At 23.4% G+C, this 13761-nt stretch overlaps 3 pseudogenes across 2 annotated transcripts; 2 read left to right on the top strand and 1 right to left on the bottom strand.

Moving 5' to 3' along the window:
• Window positions 1-530: 530 nt before the first annotated feature.
• Window positions 531-3987, top strand: LOC109613947 (NADH-ubiquinone oxidoreductase chain 2-like; annotated as a pseudogene). The gene has a single exon (XR_009341634.1). The product of XR_009341634.1 is annotated as an NADH-ubiquinone oxidoreductase chain 2-like (transcript).
• On the top strand, window positions 1982-3987 carry LOC131800940 (cytochrome c oxidase subunit 1-like; annotated as a pseudogene). Its single transcript, XR_009341633.1, has one exon. The product of XR_009341633.1 is annotated as a cytochrome c oxidase subunit 1-like (transcript).
• A 2653-nt stretch (window positions 3988-6640) lies between these two features.
• Window positions 6641-10813, bottom strand: LOC131800941 (NADH-ubiquinone oxidoreductase chain 5-like; annotated as a pseudogene).
• Window positions 10814-13761: the final 2948 nt, after the last annotated feature.

Genomic DNA, 13761 nt, shown 5'->3' with positions numbered 1-13761 from the left:
TATATATATATATATATATATATATATATATATATATATATATATATATATATATATATATATATATATATATATATATATATATATGCATAAATTAATTATCTAAATTAATTTTTTGCTTATTTTTAAAAAAAAAATAAAAAATTATCTTTATACATTAGTACTTAAAATTTTAAAATTACTATTTTTAATTCTATAAATTAATTAATTAATAAAAAAAAATTATAAATTTTTCTCAAAATTATGTATAAATATATAAAAAAAAAAAAAAAAAAAGAGCCTCATTGCATTGAATGAATTGCCTGATAAAAGGGTTACCTTGATAGGGTAAATTATGTAATTAATATTACATTCATTATATTTAATAGAATTAAACTATTTCTAAAAGTATCAAAAACTTTTGTGCATCGTACACCAAAATATATTTATTATAAAAAGATAAGCTAATTAAGCTACTGGGCTCATACCCCATTTATAAAGGTTCTAATCCTTTTCTTTTTAATTTTAATAATTCATCAAAAATTATATTTTTAACTATTTTAATAATAGGATCTTTAATTGCAATTTCAGCAAACTCTTGAATAGGAGCCTGAATAGGTTTAGAAATTAATTTGTTAGCTTTTATCCCCCTAATAAGAGATAATAAATTAATATCTACAGAAGCATCTTTAAAGTACTTTTTAACTCAAGCACTAGCTTCTTCTGTATTTTTATTTGCAGTAATTTTATTTTTACTTAATACTGGTAAAAATAATGCAAATTTAATAGAAATAATTATTCTTTCTTCTTTATTATTAAAGAGAGGTTCTGCTCCTTTCCATTTTTGATTCCCTAATGTAATAGAAGGATTATCATGAATTAATGCATTAATTTTAATAACTTGACAAAAAATTGCTCCGTTAATATTAATTTCTTATGTAATTTTTAAGCCATTAATTATTATCAGAATTATTTTATCAAGTTTAATTGGTGCATTAGGAGGTTTAAATCAAACTTCTTTACGTAAATTAATAGCTTATTCTTCAATTAACCATTTAGGATGAATATTAGCTGCAATATATAATAGAAATATTTGACTAGTATATTTTTTATTTTATACATTTTTAACATTTTCAATAGTGTTAATATTTAATATGTTTAAAATTTCTTATATTAATCAATTATTTTCTTTATTTTTCCATGAAAAAAGAATTAAATTTTTCTTATTTTTTAATCTTCTTTCATTAGGAGGATTACCCCCATTTTTAGGATTCTTACCAAAAATATTTGTAATTCAATCTTTAACTATAAATAATCAATTATTTTTATTAACTTTTATAGTAATAATAACATTAATTACTTTATATTTTTATATTCGATTATGTTATAGTGCTTTTATACTAAACTATTATGAAAATAGTTGAATAACATTTTCATATTATAAGTCTTCAAATATAAAGCTTTTATTAACTTTTTCTTATATTTCAACTTTTGGGTTATTTTTAACTTCTTCCTTATATTTCTTTTTTTAAGGCTTTAAGTTAAATAAACTAATAGCCTTCAAAGCTATCAATATAAGAATAATCTTTTAAGCCTTAGTAAATTTATTACTCCTTTAGAATTGCAGTCTAATGTCATTATTGACTATAAAGCTAATTGATTAAAGAGAAAAATTCTCATAAATAAATTTACAATCTATTGCCTAAACTTCAGCCATTTAATCGCAACAATGGTTATTTCTACTAATCATAAAGATATTGGTACTTTATATTTTATCTTCGGAGCATGATCTGGTATAGTAGGAACATCATTAAGAATTTTAATTCGAGCTGAATTAGGACACCCTGGTGCTCTAATTGGAGACGATCAAATTTATAATGTTATTGTAACAGCTCATGCTTTTATTATAATTTTCTTTATAGTAATACCTATTATAATTGGAGGGTTTGGAAATTGATTAGTTCCTTTAATATTAGGAGCTCCAGATATAGCATTCCCTCGAATGAATAATATAAGTTTTTGATTATTACCTCCTGCATTAACTCTATTATTAGTAAGAAGTATAGTAGAAAAGGGAGCTGGAACAGGTTGAACTGTTTATCCACCTTTATCATCAATTATTGCTCATGGTGGAGCTTCAGTTGATTTAGCTATTTTCTCTCTTCACTTAGCAGGAATTTCTTCAATTTTAGGAGCAGTAAATTTTATTACAACTGTTATTAACATACGATCAACAGGAATTACATTCGATCGAATGCCTTTATTTGTTTGATCAGTTGTAATTACTGCATTATTATTATTATTATCTCTTCCTGTTCTTGCTGGAGCTATTACTATACTATTAACTGATCGAAATTTAAATACTTCATTCTTTGATCCAGCTGGAGGAGGTGATCCAATTCTTTATCAACACTTATTCTGATTCTTTGGACATCCAGAAGTTTATATTTTAATTTTACCTGGATTTGGAATAATTTCTCATATTATTAGTCAAGAATCAGGAAAGAAGGAAACATTCGGTTCTTTAGGAATAATTTATGCTATGTTAGCAATTGGACTTTTAGGATTTATTGTATGAGCTCATCACATATTTACTGTTGGAATAGACGTTGATACTCGAGCTTACTTCACTTCAGCTACAATAATTATTGCTGTACCTACTGGAATTAAGATTTTAGTTGATTAGCTACATTATACGGAACTCAACTAACTTATTCTCCAGCTATTTTATGAGCTTTAGGATTCGTATTCTTATTTACTGTAGGAGGTTTAACAGGAGTAGTACTAGCTAACTCATCTGTTGATATTATTTTACATGATACATATTATGTAGTTGCTCATTTCCACTATGTACTTTCTATAGGAGCTGTATTTGCTATTATAGCAGGATTTGTACATTGATACCCTCTATTTACTGTATTAACTCTAAATAATAAACTTTTAAAAAGTCAATTTGTTATTATATTTATTGGAGTAAATTTAACATTCTTCCCTCAACATTTCTTAGGATTAGCCGGAATACCTCGACGATATTCTGATTATCCTGATGCTTATACAGCATGAAATGTAATTTCAACAATCGGTTCAACAATTTCATTATTAGGAATTTTATATTTATTCTATATTATCTGAGAAAGTTTAGTATCTCAACGACAAGTAATTTTCCCAATTCAATTAAATTCATCAATTGAATGATTACAAAATACTCCACCTGCTGAACACAGATATAATGAATTGCCTTTACTAACTAATTTCTAATATGGCAGATTAGTGCAATGGATTTAAGCTCCATATATAAAGTATTTTACTTTTATTAGAAACTAATGTCAACATGAGCAAATTTAGGTTTACAAGATAGTTCTTCTCCATTAATAGAACAATTAATTTTTTTTCATGATCATGCATTAATAATTTTAGTAATAATTACAGTATTAGTCGGATATTTAATGTTTACATTATTTTTTAATAAATATGTTAATCGTTATTTATTACATGGACAAACAATTGAAATTATTTGAACTATTTTACCTGCAATTATTTTATTATTCATTGCTTTCCCTTCTTTACGATTATTATACTTATTAGATGAAATTAATGAACCATCAGTAACTTTAAAGGCTATTGGTCATCAATGATATTGAAGTTATGAATATTCAGATTTTAATAATGTTGAATTTGATTCTTATATAATTCCTACAAATGAATTACCAGTAGACGGATTTCGTTTATTAGATGTAGATAATCGAGTAGTTTTACCAATAAATTCTCAAATTCGAATTTTAGTAACTGCTGCTGATGTAATTCATTCATGAACTGTTCCTGCTTTAGGTGTAAAGGTTGATGGTACTCCTGGTCGTCTAAATCAAACTAATTTCTTAATTAATCGACCAGGTTTATTCTATGGACAATGTTCAGAAATTTGTGGAGCTAATCATAGTTTTATACCAATTGTAATTGAAAGTATTCCTGTAAATTATTTTATTAAGTGAATTTCTAAAAATAATTCTTCATTAGATGACTGAAAGCAAGTACTGGTCTCTTAAACCATTTTATAGTAAATTAGCACTTGAAAGTAAATTAGTAAATTAGTTATAGTTAGTTATAGTATAGTATAGTATAGTAAATTAGTTATGAAAAAATTAGTTAAAATATAACATTAGTTTGTCAAACTAAAATTATTAATTTATTAATATTTTTAATCCCTCAAATAGCACCAATTGGTTGATTAAGCTTATTTATTATTTTTTCAATTACATTTGTAATTTTTAATGTAATAAATTACTATTCATATATTCCTTCAATACCTAAATCAAATTTAAGTAATAAAACTCATTCAACAAAGTCATTAAATTGAAAATGATAACAAATTTATTCTCTGTTTTTGACCCTTCATCAAGTATTTTTAATCTTTCATTAAATTGATTAAGAACTTTTTTAGGAATTTTAATAATTCCATCAATATACTGACTTATACCATCTCGATACCACATTTTTTGAAATAATATTTTATTAACACTTCATAAGGAATTTAAAACTTTACTTGGTCCTATAGGAGCAAACGGTTCTACATTTATTTTCGTTTCATTATTTTCTATAATTTCATTTAATAATTTTATAGGATTATTTCCATATATTTTTACAAGAACAAGTCATTTAACTTTAACTCTAACTTTAGCTCTTCCTTTATGATTATGTTTTATATTATATGGATGAATTAATAATACTCAACATATATTTGCTCATTTAGTTCCTCAAGGAACTCCAGCTATTTTAATACCATTTATAGTATGCATTGAAACTATTAGTAATGTAATTCGACCAGGAACTTTAGCTGTTCGATTAACAGCTAATATAATTGCTGGACATCTACTTCTTACTCTTTTAGGAAATACAGGACCTTCTTTATCTATAGTATTAATTAGTTTTTTAATTATTACACAAATTGCACTATTAGTTTTAGAATCAGCAGTTGCAATAATTCAATCATACGTATTTAAGAACATTATATTCTAGAGAAGTTAATTAATGTCAACACATTCAAATCACCCATTTCATTTAGTAGACTATAGTCCATGACCATTAACAGCATCAATTGGAGCTATAACAACAGTTGCAGGAATAGTAAAATGATTTCATCAATATGATAATTCATTATTCTTATTAGGGAATGTTATTACAATTTTAACTGTGTACCAATGATGACGAGATATTTCTCGAGAAGGAACATATCAAGGTCTTCATACACTTTCTGTTACTACAGGTTTACGATGAGGAATAATTTTATTTATTCTTTCAGAAGTTTTATTTTTCGTTTCATTTTTTTGAGCATTTTTCCATAGTAGCTTATCTCCTTCAATTGAATTAGGAGCAATATGACCACCTTTAGGAATTACTCCTTTCAATCCATTCCAAATTCCTTTATTAAATACTGTAATTTACTAACTTCTGGAATTACTGTAACTTGAGCTCATCATAGTTTAATGGAAGGTAATCATTCACAACTACACAAGGATTATTTTTTACAGTATTATTAGGAATTTACTTTACAATTCTTCAAGCTTATGAATATATTGAAGCTCCATTCACAATTGCAGATTCAGTTTACGGTTCTACTTTCTTTATAGCAACAGGATTTCATGGTCTTCATGTATTAATTGGAACAACTTTTTTAATTGTTTGTTTAGGTCGACATTTAAATAACCACTTTTCAAAAAATCACCACTTTGGATTTGAAGCTGCTGCTTGATATTGACATTTTGTTGATATTGTTTGATTATTCCTTTATGTATCTATTTACTGATGAGGAGGATAATTTATTATCTATATAGTATAAAAAGTATATTTGACTTCCAATCATATGGTCTATTATTAATAGTATAGATAATTTTTTTCAATTTTAACAATTAGTTCAATCCTTCTATTAATTTCTATAGTAGTTATACTTTTAGCTTCAATTTTATCTAAAAAAACAATTGTAGATCGTGAAAAAGCTTCACCATTCGAATGTGGATTTGACCCAAAATCATCATCTCGTTTACCTTTTTCACTTCGATTTTTTTTAATTACTATTATTTTTTTAATTTTGACGTAGAAATTGCATTAATTTTACCAATTATTTTAATTATTAAATTTTCAAATATTATATGCTGAACAATTACGTCTATTATTTTTATTTTAATTCTATTATTAGGACTTTATCATGAATGAAATCAAGGGATATTAAATTGATCAAACTAAACAGGGTTGTAGTTAATTATAACATTTGATTTGCATTCAAAAAGTATTGAATTTTCAATCTACCTTGAATATGAAGCGATATATTGCAATTAGTTTCGACCTAATCTTAGGTAAATTTACCCTTATTCTTTAAATAATTAATTGAAGCCAAAAAGCGGCTTATCACTGTTAATGATAGAATTGAGTTCTAAACTCCAATTAAGGAAGTATGATGTTCAAGTAAAAGCTGCTAACTTTTTTCTTTTAATGGTTAAATTCCATTTATACTTCTATTTATATAGTTTAATAAAAACATTACATTTTCATTGTAAAATTAAATAATTTTATTTTATAAATTACTAAAAATAATTCAGTATACATATTCAAAGATTAATTAATCTCCCTAACATCTTCATGACACTGAAATAAATATAAGCTATTTGAATAGAAACAAATTATATATATGTATAAAATTACAATTCAAAAAATAAAACTTAATAAATAAATTTTTAAATTATTATTTTGTAATATTTGATTTAACTGAGAATTTTTAACTAAATTATAATAAAGTTGTGACCCCCAAAATATTCAGATCAAGCTTGGTCAAATGATTTAATTCTTATTTTACCTAAAATTAAAGGATAATTAATAATTCCATAAGTAGAAATATAAGGTATAAATCATATTGAGCCTAAAAAATAAGAAAAATTATAATTTCTTAAAGCCTTATTTATAAAAATAAAGATACATTAGAAATTAAATAACCTATTAAACCACCAATAATACATACAAATAAAGTCAATAACTTTAAATTTAAAGGTAAAATAATAACTTCCGGAGTAGGAAAAATTAATCAACTTAATATACTTCCTCCTACAATTCTTAAAATTAATAAACCTATTATACTCTTTAATATTACTCAACCTTCATCATTAAGTATATTTAAAGAAGAAAAATTAGAATCTCCAGTTATTGAATAATAAACTAATCGAAAAGAATAACATACTGTTAACCCTGTTGAAAAAAAATATAGAAAGAAAGAAAATAAATTAATATAAGAAAATGATACTATTTCCAAAATTAAATCCTTTGAATAAAATCCTGCTAAAAATGGTATTCCACATAATGCTAAATTTGCAACATTAAAACAAGAAGAAGTTAATGGTATTATTAATCTTAAACTTCCTATTAAACGAATATCTTGATTATTGTTCATATTATGAATAATTGCTCCTGCACATATAAATAATAAAGCCTTAAATAATGCATGAGTTAATAAATGAAAAAAAGCTAATTTATAATAACCTATAGATAAATTCTTATTATTAAACCTAATTGTCTTAAAGTAGATAAAGCAATAATCTTCTTTAAATCAAATTCATAATTAGCACCTAATCCAGCTATAAATATTGTTAAACCTGATAATAGTAGTAATAAATTACCCATTCAACTTGTTCTTAATACAATATTAAATCGAATTAATAAATAAACTCCAGCTGTTACTAAAGTTGAAGAATGAACTAAAGCCGATACTGGAGTAGGAGCTGCTATTGCAGCTGGTAATCAAGAAGAAAATGGAATCTGTGCACTTTTTGTTATTGCAGCTAATATTACTAATATACCAACAATTAACATTTCTCTATCAGATTGCATTACATCTAAATAAAAAATATAATTTCAACTACCATAATTTAATATTCAAGCAATTGCTAATAATAAAGCTACATCTCCAATTCGATTTGATAAAGCAGTTAATATACCAGCATTATATGACTTAATATTTTGAAAATAAATTATTAACAATAAGAAACTAACCCTAATCCATCTCAACCTAATAAAATTCTAATTAAATTTGGACTAATAATTAATAATATTATTGAAGTTACAAATATTAATACTAATATAATAAATCGATTAATCTTATAATCTCTTTCTATATATTCCTTTCTATAATAAATAACTAAAGAAGAAATTATTAATACAAAAGACATAAAAATTAATCTTATTCAATCTAATAAAATTGTTATTACAATTATTAAAGAATTTATAGAAACAACTTCTCATTCAATAAAAATTGTAAAATCATTTATAATAAAATTAATCCTATAGTAAATGACAAAAGTCTAAAAAAAATAAACTAATGAATCTAATTGAAGAAATTGATAATATTTCACGATTTAAAAAGATTTTTATCTTATCATTGACACCACAAATCAATATTTTTATTAAACTATTTAAATAATTATAATCATAACATACATATATCCCCCTTTAAAATTAATAAATTTAAAGGAAATCAATGTAAAAATAATAATAAATATTCTCGAATCTTTCCTCCTCTAAAAGAATAAACTCCAGAAAATAACTTTCCATGTTGTCTATAAGCATATAAATATAATGTATAAGCAGCTCTAAAGAAAGACAATAAAGATAACATTAATATTGTTAATCAAGATCAACTAACAATTCTATTAATCAAAGAAATTTCTCCTAATAAATTTAAAGTAGGAGGAGCTGCTATATTAGCAGAACTTAATAAAAATCATCATAAAGCCATTGAAGGTATAAAATTTAATAAACCCTTATTAATTAATAAACTTCGTCTTCCTAATCGTTCATAAGAAATATTTGCTAAACAAAATAATCCAGAAGAACATAATCCATGAGCAATTATTAAAGTATAAGAACCACATATTCCTATATATGTTATAGTTATTAACCCAGCTAAAACAATTCCTATATGAGCAACTGAAGAATAAGCAATTAAAGCCTTTAAATCAGTTTGACATAACATGTTAAACTAACTAATACTCCTCCAACTAATCTAATTCTAATTCAAATAAAATTAAATTTTAGACCTAATAATTGTAAAAAAGGAAATACTCGTAATAAACCATAACCTCCTAACTTTAATATAATTCCAGCTAAAATTATTGATCCAGAAACTGGAGCTTCTACATGAGCCTTTGGTAATCACAAATGAACTAAAAATATTGGTATTTTTACTAAAAATGCTATAACTAAAGAAAAATATAAAATTTCATAATTAAATATATAATTATTTAATAAATAAAAATTTATAGTATTTGTTACCTTATATAAATAAAAAATACCAATTAATATTGGTAAAGAAACTAACAATGTATAAAATAATAAATATACTCCCGCTTGTAACCGTTCAGGTTGATAACCCCAACCTAAAATTAAAATAAAGTAGGAATTAAACTTCTTTCAAAAAATAAATAAAATATAAATAAACTTATACTTCTAAAAGTCAATACTAATATTAATAACAATAAATAATATTAAATAAAATAAATTAACATAATTATTATATTTAAACACTGATTCTCTTGCTATTAACATTAAAGAAACAATTCACAATCTTAATAAAATTAATCCATAAGAAATTATATCTGAACCGAATATATAAGAAATTGATATAAAATAATTTGAATATATATTTATTAAAATAAAAATAAAGAAATAAAAAATAAAAAACTTTGAACCATTCAATATGAACTTTTTAATAAAACATAAAGGAAATAAAAATAAACTATAAAAATAATTTTAACATTATAATACATTAAATCTTTGAAAATAATCATTTCCATGTGTACGAATTATTGAAACTAAAATTGAAAGACCTAAAGCACCTTCACATACTCTAAAAGTTAAAAATATCTTCTAAAAAAATTTTCATAATTATATATATTTAAATATACAAATAATAAAAGAAATAATCTTAAAACAATATATTCTAATCTTAATATATAGATAATAAATGCTTTCGATTAGAACAAAAGTAAATACTCCTATAATAAATAAATTCTAGGTAAACATCAATTTAAAATTATTAACATTAGTTTTAATAGTTTAATAAAAACATTGGTCTTGTAAACCAAAAATAAGAGCTACTCTTTTAAAACTTCAAGAAAAAAGAAATTTCTTTATCATTAATCCCCAAAATTAATATTTTAATTAAAACTATTTCTTGATATTATACAATGAATTTTAATAACTCTTCTATTTATTTTTAATTTTATTATTATAATATTAAACATCCATTAGCTATAGGATTAACCTTACTTATTCAAACTATTTTAGTTTCAATAATTTCAGGATTAATAACTAAAACATTTTGATTTTCTTATATTTTATTTTTAGTATTTTTAGGAGGAATACTTAGTTCTATTCATTTTATGTAACTTCTTTAGCTTCAAATGAAATATTTACATTTTTCTTCAAAAATTGTGATTTCATTCAATTTCTATTTTTTTATTATTAATTATTTCATTATTTTGATTGACAAAAGAATTCTATTAAATTATTCTAATATAGAAATTCAACCAATTTCTAATTTAAATTATATATAATAGAAATGCTCTTTCTTTTAAACAAACTATATAATTTCCAAACTAATTTATTAACAATTTTATTAATAAATTATTTATTAATTACATTAATTGCAGTAGTAAAAATTACTAATTTATTTAAGGGACCTTTACGACCTATATTTAATTAACTAATGAACAAACCTTTACGACTTAAACATCCAATTTTAAGTATTGCAAATATGCATTAGTAGACCTACCTGCTCCAAGTAATATTTCATCATGATGAAATTTCGGATCATTATTAGGTTTATGTTAATTATTCAAATTTTAACTGGATTATTCTTGCTATACATTATACAGCAGATATTAATTTAGCATTGAATAGAGTAAATCATATTTGTCGAGACGTTAATTATGGCTTGATTATACGACTTTACATGCTAATGGTGCATCATTTTTTCTTTATTTGCATTTATCTACATGTAGGACGAGGAATATATATGGATCTATTTATATACACCAACTTGACTAGTAGGAGTACATTATTTTATTCTAGTTATAGGAACAGCTGTATAGGATACGTTCTTCCTTGGGACAATATCTTTCTGAGGAGCAACAGTTATTACTATATTTATATCAGCTATTCCTTATTAGGAATTGACTCGTACATGAGTTTGAGGAGGATTTGCTGTAGACAATGCAACTTTAACTCGATTTTTCACTTTCCATTTTATTTACCTTTTATTGTATTAGCAATAACAATAATCCCATTATTATTTTTACATGAAACCGGGTTCAAATAACCTAGGATTAAATTAATATTGATAAAATTCCTTTCCATCCTTATTTTAACTATAAGGATATCGTTGGATTTATTATTATAACAATAATTTAATTATTAGGATTAATTAATCCATACTATTAGGAGACCCTGATAATTTATCCCGCTAATCTTTAGTTACACCTGTTATATTCAACCTGAATGATACTTTTTATCGCTTATGCTGATTATTTCGATCTATTCCAAATAAGTTAGGAGGAGTAATTGCATTAGTTTATCAATTGCAATTTAGCAATTGTACCTTTTATCATAAGAAAGTTCCGAGGAATCCAATTTTATCCAATTAATAAAATTATTCTGACAATAGTAGTTACAGTTATTTTATAACATGAATTGGCGCTCGACCAGTTGAAGCTCTTACGTTTAGTTGGTCAAATTTAACAGTAGTTTATTTCTCGTTTCTTATTTAACTCTTAGTAACAAAGTGATGAGATAATTTAAAATTAGTTAATGAGCTTGAAATAAGCATATGTTTGAAAACATAAGATAGAAATCTAATTTTCTATTAACTTTTCTAAATAAAATTCACTATAATAATATAATAAAAAAATCTTAAATCCTACAAAAAATAAAAAAATTTAACGAAAAAGGTAAAAAATCTCTTTCAGCTAAATAATAATTTATCATCCGGAATCGAGGTAAAGTTCCACGGACTCAAATAAAATAAAAGAAACAAATGTTAACTGTAAATAAAAAGAAAAGAAAACACATCACATCCTAAAAATTACACAAAATAATATTCTTATAAAAAAATACTGCATATTCAGCCAAAAAAAATAATGCAAATTCCTCTCTTCTATTCAATATTAAATCCAGAAACTAATTCAGATTCACCTCAGCAAAATCAAAAGGTGTTCGATTTGTTTCAGCTAATGAAATTCTAAATCAAACTAATGCTATTGGAAACATTTAAATAAAAATCAAATAAATAATTGATACTTTATAAATATTAATATATCTAAAACCCCCAATTAAAAAAATAAAATTAATAATACTAAAGCTAATCTTACTATTAAGAAATAGTTTGAGCAACAGCTCGTAAACTCCTAATAAAGCATAATTAGAATTTGAAGATCAACCAGCAATATTACAGTATTACTCCTAAACTTGTACAACATAAAAAAAATAATAACCTAAATTAAAAGAAAATAATTTAATAAATAAAGGTATACATATTCATACCATAAAGATAAAAATAGTGAAAAAATAGGAGAAAAATAATAAGAAATATAATTTGATAATAAAGGATAAGTTTGTGCCTTAGTAAAAATTAAATTGCATCACAAAAAGGTTGAGGAATCTAATTCCTACCTTATTAGGCCCTTACGAATTTGAATATAACCTAATACCTTTCGTTCTAAAAGTGTCAAAAATGCAACCTTACTAAAACAAAGAATTAATAATAAACTACAATAATAAATAATAAATTTTCTAAATAAAACATGTACTATTTGTAAATAAAAATACTATATAAATTCTAAATTATTGCATAATCTGCCAAATAGTAAATTAATTATATCAATTATAAAAATAATAATTTATCAAATATTAGGTCCTTTCGTACTGAAATATTTTAATTTTTAAGATAGAAACCAACCGGCTTACACCGGTTTGAACTCAGATCATGTAAGATTTAAAAGTCGAACAGACTAACATTTTAGCGATGCACCAAAAGATATCTCTAATCCACATCGAGGTCGCAATCTTTTTTATCATATGACTCTCCAAAAATACCGCTGTTATCCCTAAAGTAACTTAAATTTTTAATCGTTAATAACGGATCATTATTCATAAATTAATGATTAATTAATTAAAAGTTTTTTAATTTTAATATCACCCCAATAAAATATTATCAACAATCACAACAAAAAAAATCCACAAAATTGAGTATCTAAATATAAAGATTTATAGGGTCTTCTCTTTTAAATTATTTTAGCTTTTGACTAAAAAAGAAAATTCTATTATAAATTTTTATGAAACAGTTAATATCTCGTCCAAACCATTCATACCAGCCTTCAAAAAAGACTAATGATTATGCTACCTTTGCACAGTTAGGATACTGCGGCCATTTAAAATAATTCAGGGGCAGGTTAGACTTTTTAAATAATTCAAAAAGACATGTTTTGGAACAGGCGAACAAATTTTGCCGAGTTCTTTATAAAAACTTTCATATAAACTTATTTATACAAAATATATACTAATTGTTATCATTATTACTCATTTTAAAATTAAAATGAATCTTAATAAAAAAATTAAAAGTAAATAAATAATAATTTATAAATAAATTAGAAAAACTTTTACAATAATAACTATGTCTAAATCTATATTATTATATTATTAAAGATTTTTAATAATTTATTTACAGCTATCCCATAAAATAATTAAAAT

This window comes from Musca domestica, unplaced genomic scaffold (assembly GCF_030504385.1).
Source record: "Musca domestica strain aabys unplaced genomic scaffold, Musca_domestica.polishedcontigs.V.1.1 1310, whole genome shotgun sequence".
NCBI classification, from domain to species: domain Eukaryota; kingdom Metazoa; phylum Arthropoda; class Insecta; order Diptera; family Muscidae; genus Musca; species Musca domestica.
The sequence above is the reverse complement of the archived record's forward strand: the minus strand, read 5'-3'. Positions and strand labels throughout refer to the sequence as shown.